The following is a 21,002-nucleotide window of genomic DNA, read 5'->3' on the forward strand; positions in this document are numbered from 1 at the left end:
GCTCAATCCAATTGGCTGATTGGATCAGCCAATAGGATTAAAGTTCAATCCTATTGGCTGATTGCATCAGCTAATAGGATTTTTTCTACCTTAATTCCGATTGGCTAATAGAATTCTATCAGCCAATTGGAATTGAAGAGACGCCATCTTGGATTATGTCATTTAAAGGAACCTTCATTCAGTCGTCAGACGAAGAAAGAAGAGGATGCTCCGCGTCGGATGTCTTGAAGATGGACCCGCTCCACGCCGGATGGATGAAGATAGAAAATGCTGTCTAGATGAAGACTTCTGCCCGTCTGGAGGACCTCTTCTGCCCGGCTTGGATGAAGACTTCTGCACGGTTGGGTGAAGACGTCTCACTGTAGGGTGATCTTCAGGGGGTTAGTGTTAGGTTTTTTTAAGGGGGGATTGGGTGGGTTTTAGAGTAGGGTGGGTGGTGGGTTTTAATGTTGGTGGGGTATAAAAATTTTACAGGTAAAAGAGCTGATTACTTTGGGGCGATGCCTCGCAATAGGCCCTTTTAAGGGCTATTTGTAATTTAGTGTAGGGTAGGGCTTTTTATTTTGTTAGGGGGATTAGATTAGGTGTATTTAGTTTAAAATTCTTGTAATTATTTTATTATTTTCTGTAATTTAGTTGTTTTTTTCGTACTTTAGATATTTTTTTAAATTATAATTAATTGTATTTAGTTTAGATAATTAATTTAATTATAGTGTAGTGTTAGGTTTAATTGTAACTTAGTTTAGGTTTTATTTTACAGGTAAATTTGTCTTTATTTTAACTAGGTAGTTATTAAATACTTAATAACTATTTAATAACTATTGTACCTAGTTAAAAGAAATACAAAGTTGCCTGTAAAATAAAAATAAACCCTAGGCTAGCTACAATGTAACTATTAGTTATTTTGTAGCTAGCTTAGGGTTTATTTTATAGGTAAGTATTTAGTTTTAAATAGGAATAATTTAGCTAATTATAGTAATTTTATTTAGATTTATTGTAATTATATTTAAGTTAGGGGGGCTTAGGGTTAGACTTAGATTTAGGGGTTAATACATTTAATATAGTGGCGGCGACGTTGGGGTCCGCAGATTAGGGGCTAATAAATGTAGGTAGGTGTCTGTGATGTTAGGGCCGGCAGATTAGGGGTTAATAATATTTAAATAGTGTTTGCAATGCGGGAGTGTGGCGGTTTAGGGGTTAATATATTTATTATAGTGGCGGTTATGTCCGGTTCGGCAGATTAGGGGATAACATTTTTATTTTAGTGTTTGCGATGTGGGGGGCCTCGGTTTAGGGGTTAATAGGTAGTTTATGGGTGTTAGTGTACTTTTTAGCACTTTAGTTAAGAGTTTTATGCTATGGCGTTGTAGTGTAAATCTCTTAACTAGTGACTTTAAAATGCGGTACCAGTCTTGACAGGAGAGGGTCTACCGCTCACTTTTTGGCAGACTCATAATACCGGCATTATGCAAGTCCCATTGAAAATATAGGATACGCAATTGACGTAAGTGGATTTGCGGTATTTCCGAGTCTGGCCAAGACTCGTAATACCAGCGGGCGTTAAAAAGCATTGGGACCTCTCAACGCTGCATTTTAACCCTAGCGCACAACTCTTAATCTAGGCGATGGTCTCTACAATGTGAAATTACCCCCATGTAAAGAATATGGTCTCTACAATGTGAAATTACCCCCCCCCCAAAAAAAAAGAAAGTTTAAAGTAATGAGGTTAGAAGCAATGAACGTAGTGATGCATAATCCAGTAATACCTAATTAACGACTCCTTGATGTCTGGATACATACCCAAACTTTGGAAAACTGCAAGAGTAGTGCCTATTCATAAAAGTGGGGAGTTAACCTTGGTTTCTAACTATCGCCTTATATCATTGCTCCCAGTATTGTCAAAAATATTAGAAAAATGCATCCATACGCAATTATGCGAGTATTACCAACAATCTAACTATCTGACCCCTGATCAATCAGGTTTCTTTCATGTAATTGGCAAGAGTCCATGAGCTAGTGACATATGGGATATACAATCCTACCAGGAGGGGCAAAGTTTCCCAAACCTCAAAATACCTATAAATACACCCCTCACCACACCCACAATTCGGTTTTACAAACTTCTATGGAGGTGGTGAAGTAAGTTTGTGCTAAAGATTTCTACGTTGATATGCGCTTCTCAGCATTGTTGAAGCCCGATTCCTCTCAGAGTACAGCGAATGTCAGAGGGACGTGAAGGGAGTATCACTTATTGAATACGATGATTTCCCTAACGGGGGTCTATTTCATGGGTTCTCTGTTATCGGTCGTAGAGATTCATCTCCTACCTCCCTTTTCAGATCGACGATATACTTTCTATTTACCATTACCTCTACTAATAACTGTTTTAGTACTGGTTTGGCTATCTGCTATATGTGGATGGGTGTCTTTTGGTAAGTATGTTTTTTATTACTTAAGACACCTCAGCTATGGTTTGGCACTTTATGCATTTATATAAAGTTCTAAATATATGTATTGTACTTATATTTGCCATGAGTCAGGTTCATGTATTTCCTTCTGCAGACTGTCAGTTTCATATTTGGGGAATATAAATCTTTTAAAAATGAAATTTTTTTTCTTACCTGGGGTTTAGTCTTTTTTTCAATTGACTACTTCTTACAAATTGCGGGCGGCATTAGGCGACAAATGCTAAAACTTTATTGCGTCATTTTTGGCGCGAAGATTTTTTTGGCGCGAAAGAGTACGTCTATGACGCAAGTTCGTCATTTCCGGTGTCATACTTGATGCCGAGACCTTTCACACGGTTGCGTCATTAGTGACGCGAGTGTGTCATTTCCGGTTATTTTTTGGCGCCAAAAAATTTAGTTACGTTGTGCGTCATACTTGGCGCCAAACTTTTTCATTATTTCAATACCCCATTGATGTTTGCCTCTTGATTTTTTCAATATCAGAGGGCTATGCTATTTGCATTTTTTCCCATTCCTGAAACTGTCATATAAGGAAATAGATAATTTTGCTTTATATGTTGTTTTTTCTCTTACATTTTGCAAGATGTCTCACTTTGATCCTGCCTCAGAAGTTTCTGCTGGAACATTGCTGCCTGACATCGGTTCTACCAAAGCTAAGTGCATTTGTTGTAAAGTTGTAGAAATTATATCGCCGAATGTCATTTGTAATAGTTGTTTTGATAAACTTTTACATGCAGATAGTGTGTCCATCAGTAATAGTACATTGCCAGTTGCAGTTCCTTCAACTTCTAATGTGCATAATATACCTGTAAATTTTAAAGAATTTATTTCTGATTCTATTCTGAAGGCTTTGTCTGCATTTTCACCTTCAAATAAATGTAATAGGTCTTTTTAAAACTTCTCATTTAGTTGATGAAATTTCAAATGACCAACAATATGATAATTTATCCTCTTCTGATAAGGATCTATCTGATTCAGTAGATCCTCCTCAGACATTGACACTGACAAATCTACTTATTTATTTAAAATTGAGTACATGCGTTCTTTATTAAATGAAGTGTTAATTACTTTGGATATTGAGGTAACCAGTCCTCTTGACGTTCAGTCTAATAAACATTTTAATGCTGTTTTTAAACCTCCTGTGGTTTTTCCAGGGGTTTTTCCTATTCCTGAGGCTATTTCTGATATGATTTCTAAGGAATGGAATAAGACAGGTACTTCTTTTTATTCCTTCTTCAAGGTTTAAAAATTGTATCCTTTGCCAGCAAAATCTATAGAGTTTTGGGAAAAGATCCCCAAAGTTGATGGGGCTATTTCTACTCTTGCTAAACGTACCACTATTCCTATGGAAGATAGTACTTCCTTTAAGGATCCTTTAGATAAGAAGCTTGAATCGTATCTAAGGACGGCCTATTTATATTCGTGTCATCTTCTCAGACCTGCAATTTCTTTGGCTGATGTTGCGGTGGCATCAACTTTCTGGTTGGAGAATTTAGCGCAACAAGAATTGGATTCTGACATATCTAGCATTATTCGCTTACTGCAACATGCTAATCATTTTATTTGTGATGTTAGATCCATGTCTTTAGCTATATTAGCTAGAAGAGCTTTGTGGCTTAAATCTTGGAATGCTGATATGACATCTAAATCTAGATTACTATCTCTTTCTTTCCAAGGTAATAATTTATTTGGTTCTCAGTTGGATTCTATTATTTCAACTGTTACTGGGGGAAAGGGAGTTTTTTCTGCCTCAGGATAAAAAACCTAAGGCAAATCTAAGGCTTCTAACCGTTTTCGTTCCTTTCGTCAGAATAAGGAACAAAAACTCAATCCTCCCCCCAAGGAATCTGCCTCCAATTGGAAGCCTTCCTCAAATTGGAATAAATCCAAGCCTTTTAGGAAACCAAAGTCAGCCCCTAAGTCCGCATGAAGGTGTGGTCCTCATTCCAGCTCAGCTGGTAGGGGGCAGATTAAGGTTTTTCAAGGATATTTGGATAAATTCTGTTCAAAATCAATGGATTCAGAGCATTGTCTCTAGGGTATCGAATAGGATTCAGAGTAAGACCTCCTGTGAGAAGATTTTTTCTCTCATGTATCCCAGTAAATCCAGTAAAAGCTCAGGTTTTCCTGAAGTATGTTTCAGACCTGGAGTCTTCAGGGGTAATCATGCCAGTTCCTCTTCTGGAACAAGGTTTGGGGTTTTATTCAAATCTATTCATTGTCCCAAAGAAGGAAAATTTATTCAGACCAGTTTTTGATCTGAAAATTTTGAATCGTTATGTAAGAGTACCAACTTTCAAGATGGTGACTATAAGGACTATTCTGCCTTTTGTTCAGCAAGGACATTATATGTCCACAATAGATTTTCACGATGCATACCTTCATATTCCGATTCATCCAGAACATTATCAGTTTCTGAGATTCTCTTTTCTAGACAAGCATTACCAATTTGTTGCTCTTCCATTTGGCCTAGCAACCGCTCCAAGAATCTTTTCAAAGGTTCTGGGTGTCCTACTCTCTGTAATCAGAGAACAGGGTATTGCGATGTTTCCTTATTTGGACGTTATCTTGGTACTAGCTCAGTCTTTACGTACTGCAGAATCTCACACGAATCAACTAGTGTTGTTTCTTCGGAAACATGGTTGGAGGATCAATTTACCAAAAAGTTTCTTGATTCCTCAGACAAGGGTCACCTTTTTAGGTTTCCAGATAAATTCAGTGTCCATGACTCTGTCTCTAACAGACAAGAGACGTTTAAAATTGGTTGCAGCCTGCCAGCACCTTCTGTCTCAGTCATTCCCTTCAGTGGCTATGTGCATGGAAGTTTTAGGTCTCATGACTGCAGCATCGGACGAGATCCCCTTTGCTTGTTTTCTTATGAGACCTCTTCAGCTTTGTATGCTGAATCAATGGTGCAGGGATTATACAAAGATATCACAATTAATATCCTTAAATCCCAATGTACGACACTCTCTGACATGGTGGATAGATCACCATCGTTTAGTTCAAGGGGTTTCTTTTGTTTGGCCAACCTGGACTGTGATCACAACAGATGCGAGTCTTTCAGGTTGGGGAGCTGTTTGAGGATCTCTAACAGCACAAGGGGTTTGGAAATTTCAAGAGGCGAGATTTCCAATAAATATTTTAGAACTCTGTGCAATTCTCAGAGCACTTCAGTTTTGGCCTCTGTTAAAGAGAGAACCGTTCATTTGTTTTCAGACAGACATTTTCACAACAGTGGCATATGTCAATCATTGGGGTGGGAGTCACAGTCCCCACGCTATGAAGAAGTATCTCGAATACTTGTTTGGGCGGAATCCAGCTCCTGTCTAATCTCTGCGGTGCATATCCCAGGTGTAGACATTTGGGAAGCGGATTATCTCAGCCACCAGACTTTACATCCAGGGGAGTGGTCTCTCCATCCAGATGTTTTTTCTCAGATTGTTTAGATATGGGGTCTTCCAGAGATAGATCTCATGGCCTCTCATCTAAACAAGAAACTTCCCACATACCTATCCAGGTCCAGGGATGTTCAGGCGGAAGCAGTGGATGCGCTGATACTTTCTAGGTGTTTTCATCCTGCTTATATCTTCCCACCTCTAGTTCTCCTTCCAAGAGTGATTTCCAAAATCATCATGGAACAATCATTTGTGTCGCTGGTAGCGCCAGCATGGCCACACAGGTTTTGGTATGCGGAACTGGTTCGTATGTCCAGTTGCCCGCCTTGGCCACTTTCCGTTATGGCCAGACCTACTATCTCAAGGTCCTTTTTTCCATCAGGATCTCAAATCATTAAATTTGAAGGTATGGAAATTGAACGCTTAGTACTAAGTCATAGAGGTTTTTCTGACTCAGTGATTGATTCTATGTTTCAAGCTCGTAAATCAGTCTCTAGGAAGATTTATTATAGAGTTTGGAAGACTTACATTTCATGGTGTTCTTCTCATAAATTCTCCTGGCATTCTTTTAGAATTCCTAGAATTTTTCAGTTTCTTCAGGATGGTTTGGATAAGGTTTTGTCTGCAAGTTCCTTGAAAGGACAAATCTCCGCTCTTTCTGTTTTATTTCACAGAAAGATTGCTATACTTCCTGATATACACTGTTTTGTACAGGCTTTAGTTCGTATTAAGCCTGTCATTAAATAAATTTCTCCTCCTTGGAGTCTTAATTTGGTTCTGAAGGCTTTACAGGCTTCTCCAGTTGAGCCTATGCATTCTTTGGACATACAACTACTTTCTTGGAAAGTGTTGTTCTTTTTGGCTATCTCTTCTGCTAGAAGAGTTTCTGAGCTATCTGCTCTTTCTTGTGAATCTTTCTGATTTTTCATCAGGATAAGGCGGTTTTGTGGACTTCATTTGAATTTTTACTTCAGGTTGTGAATTCTAACAACATTAGTAGAGAAATAGTTGTCCCTTCCTTGTGTCCTAATCCTAAGCATCCTTTGGAAAGATCCTTACATTCTTTGGATGTGGTGAGAGCTTTGAAATATTATGTTGAAGCTACTAAAGATTTCAAGAAGACTTCTAGTCTATTTATTATATTTTCTGGTCCTAGGAAAGGTCAGAAGGCCTCTGCTATTTCCTTGGCCTCTTGGTTAAAGCTTTTTGATTCATCAAGCTTATTTGGAGTTGGGTCAAGCCCCGCCTCAGAGAATTATAACTCTTTCTACTAGATCAGTCTCCACTTCGTGGGCTTTTAAGAATGAAGCTTCAGTTGATCAGATTTGGTCCTCTTTGCATACATTTACTAAATTCTACCGTTTATATGTATTTGCTTCTTCGGAAGCAGTTTTTGGTAGAAAAGTTCTTCAGGCAGCTGTTTCAGTTTGATTCTTCTGCTTTTGATTTAAGTTTTTTTCTTTCAAAAATGAAAATAAACTATTTTTTTGGGTTGTGGATTAATTTTTTCAGCGGTATATGGCTGTTTTTATTTTATTCCCTCCCTCTCTAGTGACTCTTGAGTGGAAGACTCCACATCTTGGGTATTGATATCCCATATGTCACTAGCTCATGGACTCTTGCCAATTACATGAAAGAAAACATAATTTATGTAAGAACTTACCTGATAAATTCATTTCTTTCATATTGGCAAGAGTCCATGAGGCCCACCCTTTTTATGGTGGTTATGATTTTTTGTATAAAGCACAATTATTTCCAAATTTCCTTTGTTGATGTTTTCTACTCCTTTCTTTATCACCCCACTGCTTGGCTATTCGTTAAACTGAATTGTGGGTGTGGTGAGGGGTGTATTTATAGGCATTTTGAGGTTTGGGAAACTTTGCCCCTCCTGGTAGAATTGTATATCCCATATGTCACTAGCTCATGGACTCTTGCCAATATGAAAGAAATGAATTTATCAGGTAAGTTCTTACATAAATTATGTTTTTCGCCTGAATCACTCCACTACAACTGCCCTCCTAAAAGTTTGCAACGACATCCAAACTGGCATGGAACAAGGAGACCTAACTGGAGCTATTTTCCTTGATTTTGCAAAGGTCTTTGACACAGTAGACCATGACATACTACTGCTCAAACGAAAAAACTCTGGTATTGGTGATCGTCCGCTAACCTGGTTTCGATCATATGTATCAGATCGATCACAATATGTCTCCATTTCTGACAGTGAGTCCCTCCCTCTCCCAGTCACGTGTGGTGTTCCCAAAGGTTCCATTCCTGCCCCCCCTACTATTCACATTATTTATAAATGATCTGCCTAATGTCTGCAAATCCTCAACTGTACACATGTACGCAGACAACACAGTAATCTATGCAAACAAATCTGATCTGCCGCAGCTTGAAGCAGTGCTCCAAGACCAGTTCACAGAGGTAGAAAAGTGGATCTCAAAAAACAAACTCTTCCTAAACACTGACAAAACTGTCACAATGATCTTTGGAATGGGACCTAAATTACAAAATCCCCATCTACACATCAAAATGAAATCCAATTGCACGCTTAAAGCAGTCCACTCTTTCAAATACTTGGGTATGTTCTTAGACCCCAATCTATCTTTTGGCCTCCACATAGAAAAACTTGCATCTAAACTTTATCCAAAACTAGGTGCCCTGTACAGAAACAAATCCTGCCTCAGCCCCACAGTATAGGAAAAGATTGTACAGCAAATATAGATGCCAATCATTGATTATGGGGATGTAGTATACGCACCTGCACCGCAAACTCACCTTAACAAAATTAATACACTGTATAACTCGTTCTGTCGCTTTGTGCTACAATGTAACTACAGGACCCACCATTGTGACATGCTAAAAGAACTAAACTGGCTGATGCTGTAATCCAGACGCACCCTCCATCTTTCATGCCTTGTGTTTAAGAGCTTTTCTGGAAAGCTCCCATCCTACCTGAGCAGAATGCTCTCCCTGGCTATTCCCACCTCCTATAACCTCCGATCCAGTACCAGCACATTATTTAGCTTGCTTCAATACAAAACGAAAGCAGCTCGATCCTCCTTTTCTTACAAAGCACACAATTATGGAACGATCTCCCGCACACTTTAAAACCTTCCCCAAGCCTAATATCCTTTAAGAGATCCCTCTCTGCATATCTCAAAACAGAATGCACCTGTCATGGTTGATTAAATATTTCCTACCTGTTAAATTTTTGCAGATATTGTGTATTATTATTGTTTTTGTATTTTATTGTACCCTATTGTATCAATGCAATGTTTTGTGGACCCAGGACATACTTGAAAACGAGAGAAATCTCAATGTATCCTTCCTGGTAAAATATTTTATAAATAAATAAATATCATTGTCTCCTATAACTTGGGGAAACAGAAAAATCATTGCCTTAGTCCACTCTCCAGGCAGAGAGCACTGCTAGCTATCTTAATATATGTAGTATTGGGTGTGCAACCCCCTTTACTGACACAATCCTCCATGTATTGCTTATAACCCTGGGATGTTGAACAGCTTACAAAGATAAATGCACTCCCCAAAGTAGCAAAGCAGTTGTATTGCCATCTAACTATTGGTGATCCTATGTTTGCACCTCTAATATGGCTGCCACCAGTCCGTGCTCTGATACCCAGCAAGTAAACTGTCTGTGCTCTGATACCCAGCAAGTAAGCTGTCTGTGCTTAGATACCCAGCAAGTAAGCTGTCTGCTCTGATACCCAGCAAGTAAGCTGTCTGTGTTCTAAAACCCAGCAAGTAAACTGTCTGTGCTCTGATACCCAGCAAGTAAACTATCTGTGCTCTGATACTCAGCAAGTAAGCTGTCTGTGCTCTGATACCCAGCAAGTAAGCTGTCTGTGCTCTGATACCCAGCAAGTAAACTTTCTGTGCTCTGATAGTATACCCAGCAAGTAAACTCTCTGTGCTCTGATACCCAGCAAGGATCCTGTCTGTGCTCTGATACCCAGCAAGTAAGCTGTCTGTGCTCTGATACCCAGCAAGTAAACTGTCTGTACTCTGATACCCAGCATGTAAGCTGTCTGTGCTCTGTTGCCCAGCAAGTAAACTGTATGTGCTCTGATATCCAGCAAGTAAACTGTCTGTGCTCTGATACCAAGCAAGTAAGCTGTCTGTGCTCTGATACCCAGAAAGTAAGCTGTCTGTGCTCAGATACCCAGCAAGTAAACTCTCTGTGCTCTGATACCCAGCAAGTAAACTGTCTGTGCTCTGATACCCAGCAAGTAAGCTGTCTGTGCTTAGATACCCAGCAAGTAAACTCTCTGTGCTCTGATACCCAGCAAGCAAGCGGTTTGTGCTCTGATACCCAGCAAGTAAGCTGTCTGTGCTCTGATACCCAGCAAGTAAGCTGTCTGTGCTCTGATACCCAGCAAGTAAGCTGTCTCTGCTCTGATACCAAGCAAGAAAAATGTCTGTACTCTGATACCAAGCAAGAAAAATGTCTGTACTCTGATACCCAGCAAGTAAACTGTTTGTGCTCTGTTGCCCTGCAAGTAAACTGTCTGTGCTCTGATGCCCTGCAAGTAAGCTGTCTGTGCTCTGATACCAACAAAGTAAGCTGTCTGTGCTCTGATACCCAGCAAGTAAGCTGTCTGTGCTCTGATACCAAGGAAGTTAGCTGTCTGTGCTCTGATACCAAGCAAGTAAGCTGTTTGTGCTCTGATACCAAGCAAGTAAGCTGTCTGTGCCCTGATACCAAGCAAGTAAGCTGTCTGTGCTCTGATACCCAGCAAGTAAGCTGTCTGTACTCTGAAATCCAGCAAGTTGTCTGTGCTCTGAAACCAAGTAAATAAACTGTCTGTGCTCTGATACCCAGTAAGTAAGCTGTCTGTGCTCTGATACCCAGCAAGTAAGCTGTCTGTGCTCTGATGCCCAGCAAGTAAGCTGTCTGTGCTCTGATACCCAGCAAGTAAACTGTCTGTGCTCTGATACCCAGCAAGTAAGCTGTCTGTGCTCTGATACCCAGCAAGTAAGCTGTCTGTGCTCTGATACCCAGCAAGTAAATAGTCTGTGCACTGATGCCCGGCAAGTAAGCTGTCTGTGCTCTGATACCCAGCAAGTAAACTGTCTGTGCTCTGATACCCAGCAAGTAAACTGTCTGTGCTCTGATACCTAGCAAGTAAATAGTCTGTGCTCTGATGCTCAGCAAGTAAGCTGTGTGTGCTCTGATACCCAGCAGGTAAACTGTCTGTGCTCTGATGCCCAGCAAGTAAGCTGTTTGTGCTCTGATACCCAGCAGGTAAGCTGTCTGTGCTCTGATATCCAGCAAGTAAGCTGTCTGTGCTCTGATACCCAGCATGGAAACTGTCTGTACTCTGATACCCAGCAAGTAAGCTGTCTGTGCTCTGATACCCAGCAAGTAAATCGTCTGTGCTCTGATGCCCAGCAAGTAAGCTGTCTGTGCTCTGATACCCAGCAAGTAAACTGTCTGTGCTCTGATACCCAGTAAGTAAGCTGTCTGTGCTCTGATACCCAGCAAGTAAGCTGTCTGTGCTCTGATGCCCAGCAAGTAAGCTGTCTGTGCTCTGATACCCAGCAAGTAAACTGTCTGTGCTCTGATACCCAGCAAGTAAGCTGTCTGTGCTCTGATACCCAGCAAGTAAGCTGTCTGTGCTCTGATACCCAGCAATTAAATAGTCTGTGCACTGATGCCCGGCAAGTAAGCTGTCTGTGCTCTGATACCCAGCAAGTAAACTGTCTGTGCTCTGATACCCAGCAAGTAAACTGTCTGTGCTCTGATACCCAGCAAGTAAACTGTCTGTGCTCTGATACCTAGCAAGTAAATAGTCTGTGCTCTGATGCTCAGCAAGTAAGCTGTGTGTGCTCTGATACCCAGCAGGTAAACTGTCTGTGCTCTGATGCCCAGCAAGTAAGCTGTTTGTGTTCTGATACCCAGCAGGTAAGCTGTCTGTGCTCTGATATCCAGCAAGTAAGCTGTCTGTGCTCTGATACCCAGCATGGAAACTGTCTGTACTCTGATACCCAGCAAGTAAGCTGTCTGTGCTCTGATACCCAGCAAGTAAATAGTCTGTGCTCTGATGCCCAGCAAGTAAACTGTCTATGCTCTGATACCCAGCAAGTAAGCTGTCTGTGCTCTGATACCCAGCAAGTAAACTGTCTGTGCTCTGATACCCAGCAAGTAAACTGTCTGTGCTCTGATACCCAGCAAGTAAATAGTCTGTGCTCTGATGCTCAGCAAGTAAGCTGTCTGTGCTCTGATACCCAGCAACTAAACTGTCTCTGCACTGATACCCAGCAAATAAACTGTCTGTGCTCTGATACCCAGCAAGTAAACTGTCTGTGCTCTGATACCCAGCAAGTAAACTGTGCTCTTATACCCAGCAAGTAAACTGTCTGTGCTCTGATACCCAGCAAGTAAACTGCCTGTGCTCTGATACCCAGCAAGTAAACTGTGCTCTGATACCCAGCAAGTAAACTGTCTGTGCTCTGATACCCAGCAAGTAATCTGCCTGTGCTCTGATACCCAGCAAGTAAACTGTGCTCTGATACCCAGCAAGTAAACTGTCTGTGCTCTGATACCCAGCATGTAAACTGTCTGTGCTCTGATACCCAGCAAGTAAATAGTCTGTGCTCTGATGCTCAGCAAGTAAGCTGTGTGTGCTCTGATACCCAGCAGGTAAACTGTCTGTGCTCTGATGCCCAGCAAGTAAGCTGTTTAAGCTCTGATACCCAGCAGGTAAGCTGTCTGTGCTCTGATATCCAGCAAGTAAGCTGTCTGTGCTCTGATGCCCAGCATGGAAACTGTCTGTACTCTGATACCCAGCAAGTAAGCTGTCTGTGCTCTGATACCCAGCAAGTAAATAGTCTGTGCTCTGATGCCCAGCAAGTAAGCTGTCTGTGCTCTGATACCCAGCAAGTAAACTGTCTTTGCTCTGATACCCTGCAAGTAAACTGTCTGTGCTCTGATACCCAGCAAGTAAATAGTCTGTGCTCTGATGCTCAGCAAGTAAGCTGTGTGTGCTCTGATACCCAGCAGGTAAACTGTCTGTGCTCTGATGCCCAGCAAGTAAGCTGTTTGTGCTCTTATACTCAGCAAGTAAACTGTCTGTGCTCTGATGCCCAGCAAGTAAGCTGTGTGTGCTCTGATACCCAGCAAGTAAACTGTCTGTGCTCTGATACCCAGCAAGTAAACTATCTGTGCTCTTATGCCCAGCAAGTAAACTGTCTGTGCTATGATTCCCAGCAAGTAAGCTGTCTGTGCTCTGATACCCAGCAACTAAACTGTCTCTGCTCTGATACCCAGCAAATAAACTGTATTTGCAGGTAAACTGTCTGTGCTCTGATACCCAGCAAGTAAACTGTCTGTGCTCTGATACCCAGCAAGTAAACTATCTGTGCTCTTATGCCCAGCAAGTAAACTGTCTGTGCTATGATTCCCAGCAAGTATACTGTCTGTGCTCTGATACCCAGCAAGTAAACTGTCTATGCTCTGATACCCAGCAAGTAAGCTGTCTGTGCTCTGATACCCAGCAAGTAAACAGTTTGTGCTCTAATACCCAGCAAGTAAGCTACATGTGCTCTAATACCCAGCAAGTAAGCTACCTGTGCTCTGATACCCAGCAAGTAAGCTATCTGTGCTCTGATGCCCAGCAAGTAAGCTATCTGTGCTCTGATACCCAGCAGTTAAACTGTCTGTGCTCTGATGCCCAGCAAGTAAGCTGTCTGTGCTCTGATACCCAGCAAGCAAACTGTCCGTGCTCTGATGCCCAGCAAGTAAGCTGTGTGTGCTCTGATACTCAGCAGGTAAACTGTCTGTGCTCTGATGCCCAACAAGTAAGCTGTCTGTGATCTGATACCCAGCAAGTAAACTGTCTTTGCTCTGATACCCAGCAAGTAAACTGTCTGTGCTCTGATGCCCAGCAAGTAAGCTGTCTGTGCTCTGATACCCAGCAACTAAACTATCTCTGCTCTGATACCCAGCAAGTAAACTGTCTTTGCTCTTATACCTAGCAAGTAAACTGTCTGTGCTCTGATACCCAGCAAGTAAACTGCCCATGCTCTGATACCCAGCAAGTAAGCTGCCTGTGCTCTGATACCCAGCCAGTAAACTGTCTGTGCTCTGATACCCAGCAAGTAAACTGTCTGTGCTCTGATACCCAGCAAGTAAGCTGTCTGTGCTCTGATACCCAGTAAGTAAGCTGTCTGTGCTCTAAAACCCAGCAAGTAAGCTGTCTGTGCTCTGATACCAAGCAAGTAAGCTGTCTGTGCTCTAAAACCCAGCAAGTAAACTGTCTGTGCTCTAAAACCCAACAATTAAACTGTCTGTGCTCTGATACCCTGCAAGTAAACTATCTGTGCTCTGATACTCAGCAATTAACTGTCTGTTCTCTGATACCCAGCAAATAAACTGTCTGTGCCCTGATACCCAGCAAGTAAACTGCCTGTACTCTGATACCCAGCAAGTATACTGTCTGTGCTCTGATACCCAGCAAGTAAACTGTCTATGCTCTGATACCCAGCAAGTAAGCTGTCTGTGCTCTGATACCCAGCAAGTAAACTGTCTGTGCTCTGATACCCAGCAAGTAAACTGTCTGTGCTCTGATACCCAGCAAGTAAACTGTCTGTGCTCTGATACCTAGCAAGTAAATAGTCTGTGCTCTGATGCTCAGCAAGTAAGCTGTGTGTGCTCTGATACCCAGCAGGTAAACTGTCTGTGCTCTGATACCTAGCAAGTAAACTGTCTGTGCTCTGATGCCCAGCAAGTAAGCTGTTTGTGCTCTGATACCCAGCAGGTAAGCTGTCTGTGCTCTGATATCCAGCAAGTAAGCTCCTTACTTGCAACATATCATCCCTCCCTACAACTCTCCCTCCTTCTGCTCCTCACACCAAACTTCACAGAAGCATTATGTCATTAGATCAACAACAGCTTTCTAATTCCATCAAACCTCTCCTCTCATCCTTCTCCTCCTTTTCATGCCCTGACCAATCTATCTGCCACTATAATTCCACCCTTATATCTGTCCTTGACAATCTCGCCCCTCTTACCATAACTCGGAAATCAAACACTCATCCTCAGCCCTGGCATACTCCACTGACACAATACCTACGCAGATGTTCCCGTACTGCTGAGCGGCACTGGAGAAAATCTAGGAGTTCAGCTGATTTTCAACACTACAAATTTATCTTGAACTTCTACTACTCTGCCCTTAATTTCCATAAGCAACACTACTTCTCTACTCTTATCTCTAATCTTTCTTCAAACCCAAAACGTTTGTTCTCCACTTTCAATACTCTTCTCCGCCCTCCCCCACCTCCTAATACAACTTCTCTGTCAGCTCAAGACTTTACCAACCACTTCAATAACAAAATCAACTCCATCAGAAATGAAATCAGCTCTCAACATAATTCAATTCCCTCACCCCCTCAAATGCTCTCAATCAACCACAACCCACATAACCTTAAACTTAGCTCATTCTCCCCTGTTACTGAGGAAGAAGTTTCGGCACTTATACTGCGCTCTCACCTCACTACCTGTCCCATTGACCCTATCCCCTCACAGCTACTCTTACCCCTATACTCACACACACTTTCAACCTCTCCTTCAGCACCGGTATATTTCCCTCATCGCTGAAACATGCACTGGTCACACCTATCCTCAAAAAACCTTCCCTTGATCCTACCTCCCCATCCAACTACCGCCCTATTTCCCTCCTCCCTCTTGTATCAAAGCTTCTCGAAAAACTAGCTTATGCACGCCTTTCCAATTTCCTTACAATAAACTCCCTCCTTGACCCATTGCAATCTGGATTTTGTCCCCATCACTCCACAGAAACAGCAATTGTTAAGGTTACCAACAACCTACTTACAGCAAAATCAAAAGGCAGCTTCTCTCTGCTTATTCTCCTTGATCTGTCCGCAGCCTTTGACACTGTTGACCACCCTCTCTTGCTCCAAACCCTCCAATCCTTTGGCATATGTGACACAGCCCTCTCGTGGCTCTCTTCCTACCTGTCAAACCGTACCTTTAGTGTAGCCTTCTCTGGGGCCTCCTCTGCCCCGTCACCACTTTCTGTCGGAGTACCGCAAGGCTCTGTCCTCGGTCCCCTTCTCTTCTCAATCTACACGTCATCACTAGGTTCCTTAATAAAGTCCCATGGTTTACAATATCATTTGTATGCCGACGACACCCAAATCTACTTCTCTGCACCAGACCTTTCTCCTTCCTTGCTAACCCGTGTCACTAACTGTCTTTCTCACATCTCCAACTGGATGTCCTCTCATTACCTCAAGCTAAATCTCTCCAAAACTGAGCTCCTTATTTTCCCCCCTTCTTCAAAACTCTCCACCCCCAATCCCTCTATAACTGTCGACAACTCCATCATTACCCCTACCCCACATGCCCGATGTCTTGGGGTCACATTTGACTCAGATCTTTCTTTCACTCCTCACATTCAGTCTTTGGCTAAAGCCTGCCACTTCCACCTTAAAAACATCTCTAAAATTAGACACTTCCTTACACAAGACACAACTAAGATTTTAATCAACTCTCTCATCCTCTCCCGCCTCGATTACTGCAACTCTGTCCTCTCTGGTCTCCCCACCTACCGCCTAGCTCCTTTACAATCCTTAATGAATGCCTCTGCCAGACTCATCTTCCTTACAAGTCGCTCTTCATCTGCTGCACCTCTCTGCCAATCTCTTCACTGGCTTCCTCTTGCCTCTAGGATCAAACACAAAATTCTCACTCTGACATACAAAGCCCTCAACTGCACTGCTCCCTCCATTATCTCAGATCTTGTCTCCAGATACTCTCCTTCCCGTCCCCTTCGCTCTGCTCAAGACCTCCTACTCCCCTCCTCTCTTGTCACCTCATCACACTCCCGTTTACAGGACTTCTCCAGACTGGCTCCCATCTTGTGGAACTCTCTGCCTCGCTCCACAAGACTCTCTTCTAGTTTAAAAGCTTCCTAAAGACTCTACTATTCAGGGATGCATACAACCTATGCTAACCTTACTTTATACCAGTTCCTCTCCTCCATTGCTATCCCCTGAACCCCCCTAGCATGTAAGCTTAAGAGTCCAGCTGTTTGTTGATCACCTTCTTAAGAGCGGACTACAACAGTGCAACTCTTGGCAGGGCCCTCTACCCATTTGATCCCTATAACTGTTTTTTTTGTACTCCGCCTTTGTTAATAGCGCTGCGGAATCTGTTGGCGCTCTACAAAGAACCGATAATAATAATAATAATAATAATAATACCTATTATTCTACATCCTGTGTTGGAATTCAACTGCACAACAGTGCCATCTTGTGGATGCAATAATTCAATGCAACTCCAAATTCAACACAGGAGGTGAATAAACACATAGATAAAATCACTTGTAGAGACATATACAACCAAGTACAAATTTAAAAAGAGGATCATTGCATAGCAAAGTTATTTCAAACAACTAATGTTATTTATGTTGTCAATAGAGAAAAAGAATTTTATCTTAATACATTATCACAGATTTTTAGAGAAAAAGACTCCAGTCAAAATCTTTGTTCATACCCTTTGGCTGCATGCACTCTAGTTTATATACCCAGAACATCTCTCTCATTTTTAATAGTCGTTCTCTATCTCCACCCCTTCTGGGCCTATCTATTTGTTCAATAATTTAAAACCTAAGTTGGCTGATATTATGACCCATAGAGAGGAAGTGAGAGGAAACTGGCGCTTCTTTATTCTTACATCTGATATTAGATTTGTGTTTAGTTATCCTCTCCCTTACCTCTCTACAGGTCTCGCCAATATAAATTTGGCCACACAGACATTTAGTAAGATAGATACAGTATGTAGCCCTACATGTAAGATACTTATTTATTTTATATTTCTTCCCAGTAATGGGATGATAGAAAATTTCCCCTTTAATCATAGAGCTACAGTGGGAACAATTCAGACAAGGGTAGCAGCCATATCTCTTAGGCCCAATAGTTTTCTGGCCCTCTTGTTTACAGCTACCAATATCTGAATGTACCAACTCATCTTTAATACTTCTGTTTTTCTTATAAGCCACCATTAAATTTTCTTTAAATTCCAAGACTTCTGGATGGCAATCTTTTATTATATGCCAATTTTTCTTCAAGATACCAGTAATTTTGTTACTTAACCTATTAAATTGTGTGACAAAAATCATACGGTTTGGCTTCGTTTTTTGTTTATTTATCTTATCTGAATTGTTCTCTTCCATAATCGCATCCAATTGTTTAGAGATCAAAGATGGAGGATAGTTTCTATTTATAAATTTGTTCGCCATTGGTTCCAATCTATATTTACATTGTTCTTGATCCGATACTATTCTTTTCACACGAGTAAACTGACTTTTAGAAATTGCCCGAAAGACATTTTCTGGATGGTAGCTCCCATATTTCAACAGGTTGTTCCTGTCAGTACTCTTTGTGTAAAGATCAGTATATAGAAATCCCTCCTTGTTATAGACAATAGTATCAAGATACTCAATCCTCACCTCATTCATATTCAGTGTAAACTTTAAACCTGTAACCGAATCATGAAGACCCAGCAAGTAAGCTGTCTGTGCCCTGATACCAAGCAAGTAAGCTGTCTGTGCTCTGATACCAAGCAAGTAAGCTGTCTGTGCCCTGATACCAAGCAAGTAAGCTGTCTGTGTTCTGATACCCAGCAAGTACGCTGTCTGTACTCTGAAATCCAGCAAGTAAGCTGTCTGTGCTCTGATACCAAGTAAATAAACGGTCTGTGCTCTGATACCCAGTAAATAAACTGTCTGTGCTCTGATACCCAGCAAGTAAGCTGTCTGTGCTCTGATGCCCAGCAAGTAAGCTGTCTGTGCTCTGATACCCAGCAAGTAAACTGTCTGTGCTCTGATAACCAGCAAGTAAGCTGTCTGTGCTCTGATGCCCAGCAAGTAAGCTGTTTGTGCTCTTATACTCAGCAAGTAAACTGTCTGTGCTCTGATGCCCAGCAAGTAAGCTGTCTGTGCTCTGATACCCAGCAAGTAAACTGTCTGTGCTCTGATACCCAGCAGGTAAACTGTCTGTGCTCTGATGCCCAGCAAGTAAGCTGTTTGTGCTCTTATACTCAGCAAGTAAACTGTCTGTGCTCTGTTGCCCAGCAAGTAAGCTGTGTGTGCTCTTATACCCAGCAGGTAAACTGTCTCTGCTCTGATACCCAGCAAGTAAATAGTCTGTGCTCTGATGCCCAGCAAGTAAGCTGTCTATGCTCTGATACCCAGCAAGTAAACTGTCTGTGCTCTGACACCTAGCAAGTAAATAGTCTGTGCTCTGATGCTCAGCAAGTAAGCTGTGTGTGCTCTTATACTCAGCAAGTAAACTGTCTGTGCTCTGATATCCAGCAAGTAAGCTGTCTGTGCTCTGATACCCAGCAAGGACACTGTCTGTACTCTGATACTCAGCAAGTAAGCTGTCTGTGCTCTGATACCCAGCAAGTAAATAGTCTGTGCTCTGATGCCCAGCAAGTAAACTGTCTGTGCTCTGATACCCTGCAAGTAAACTGTCTGTGCTCTGATACCCAGCAAGTAAATAGTCTGTGCTCTGATGCTCAGCAAGTAAGCTGTGTGTGCTCTGATACCCAGCAGGTAAACTGTCTGTGCTCTGATGCCCAGCAAGTAAGCTGTCTGTGCTCTGATACCCAGCAAGTAAACTGTCTGTGCTCTTATGCCCAGCAAGTAAACTGTCTGTGCTATGATTCCCAGCAAGTAAGCTGTCTGTGCTCTGATACCCAGCAACTAAACTGTCTCTGGTCTGATACCCAGCAAATAAACTGTCTTTGCTTTTATACCTAGCAAGTAAACTGTCTGTGCTCTGATACCTAGCAAGTATACTGTCTGTGCTCTGATACCCAGCAAGTATACTGTCTGTGCTCTGATACCCAGCAAGTAAACAGTTTTTGCTCTAATACCCAGCAGGTAAACTGTCTGTGCTCTGATGCCCAACAAGTAAGCTGTCTGTGATCTGATACCCAGCAAGTAAACTGTCTTTGATCTGATACCCAGCAAGTAAACTGTCTGTGCTCTGATGCCCAGCAAGTAAACAGTCTGTGCTCTGATACCCAGCAACTAAACTATCTCTGCTCTGATACCCAAGTAAACTGTCTTTGCTTTTATACCTAGCAAGTAAACTGTCTGTGCTCTGATACCCAGCAAGTAAGCTGTCTGTGCTCTGATACCCAGCAACTAAACTATCTCTGCTCTGATACCCAAGTAAACTGTCTTTGCTTTTATACCTAGCAAGTAAACTGTCTGTGCTCTGATACCCAGCAAGAAAGCTGTCTGTGCTCTGCTACCCAGCAAGTAAGCTGTCTGTGCTCTGATACCCAGCAAGTAAGCTGTCTGTGCTCTAAAACCCAGCAAGTAAGCTGTCTGTGATCCAATACCCAGCAAGAAAGCTGTCTGTGCTCTGCTACCCAGCAAGTAAACTGTCTGTGCTCTGAAACCCAACAAGTAAACTGTCTGTGCTCTGATACCCAGCAAGTAAGCGGCCTGTGCTCTGATACCCTGCAAGTAAACTATCTGTGCTCTGATACTCAGCAATTAACTGTCTGTGCTCTGATACCCAGCAAATAAACTGTCTGTGCTCTGATACCCAGCAAGTAAACTGTCTGTGCTCTGATACCCAGCAAGTAAACTATCTCTGTTTTGATACCCAGCAAGTAAACTGTATGTGCTCTGATAATCAGCAAGTAAGCTGTCTGTGCTCTGATACCCAGCAAGTAAGCTGTCTGTGCTCTGATACCTAGCAAGTAAACTGCCTGTGTTCTGATACCCAGCAATTAAACTGTATGTGCTCTGATAACCAGCAAGTAAACTGTCTGTGCTCTGATACCCAGCAAGTAAACCGTCTGTGCTCTGATACCCAGCAAGTAAACTGTCTGTGCTCTGATACCCAGCAAGTAAACCGTCTGTGCTCTGATACCAAGCAGGTAAACTGTCTGTGATATGATACCCAGCAAGTGAACTGTCTGTGCTCTGATACCCAGCAAGTAAACTGTCTGTGCTCTGATGCCCAACAAGTAAGCTGTCTGTGCTCTTATACCCAGCAAGTAAACTGTCTGTGCTCTGATGCCCAGCAAATAAGCTGTCTGTGCTCTGATACCCAGTACGTAAACTGT

This window comes from Bombina bombina, chromosome 3 (genome assembly GCF_027579735.1).
Source record: "Bombina bombina isolate aBomBom1 chromosome 3, aBomBom1.pri, whole genome shotgun sequence".
In the NCBI taxonomy this organism is placed as follows: domain Eukaryota; kingdom Metazoa; phylum Chordata; class Amphibia; order Anura; family Bombinatoridae; genus Bombina; species Bombina bombina.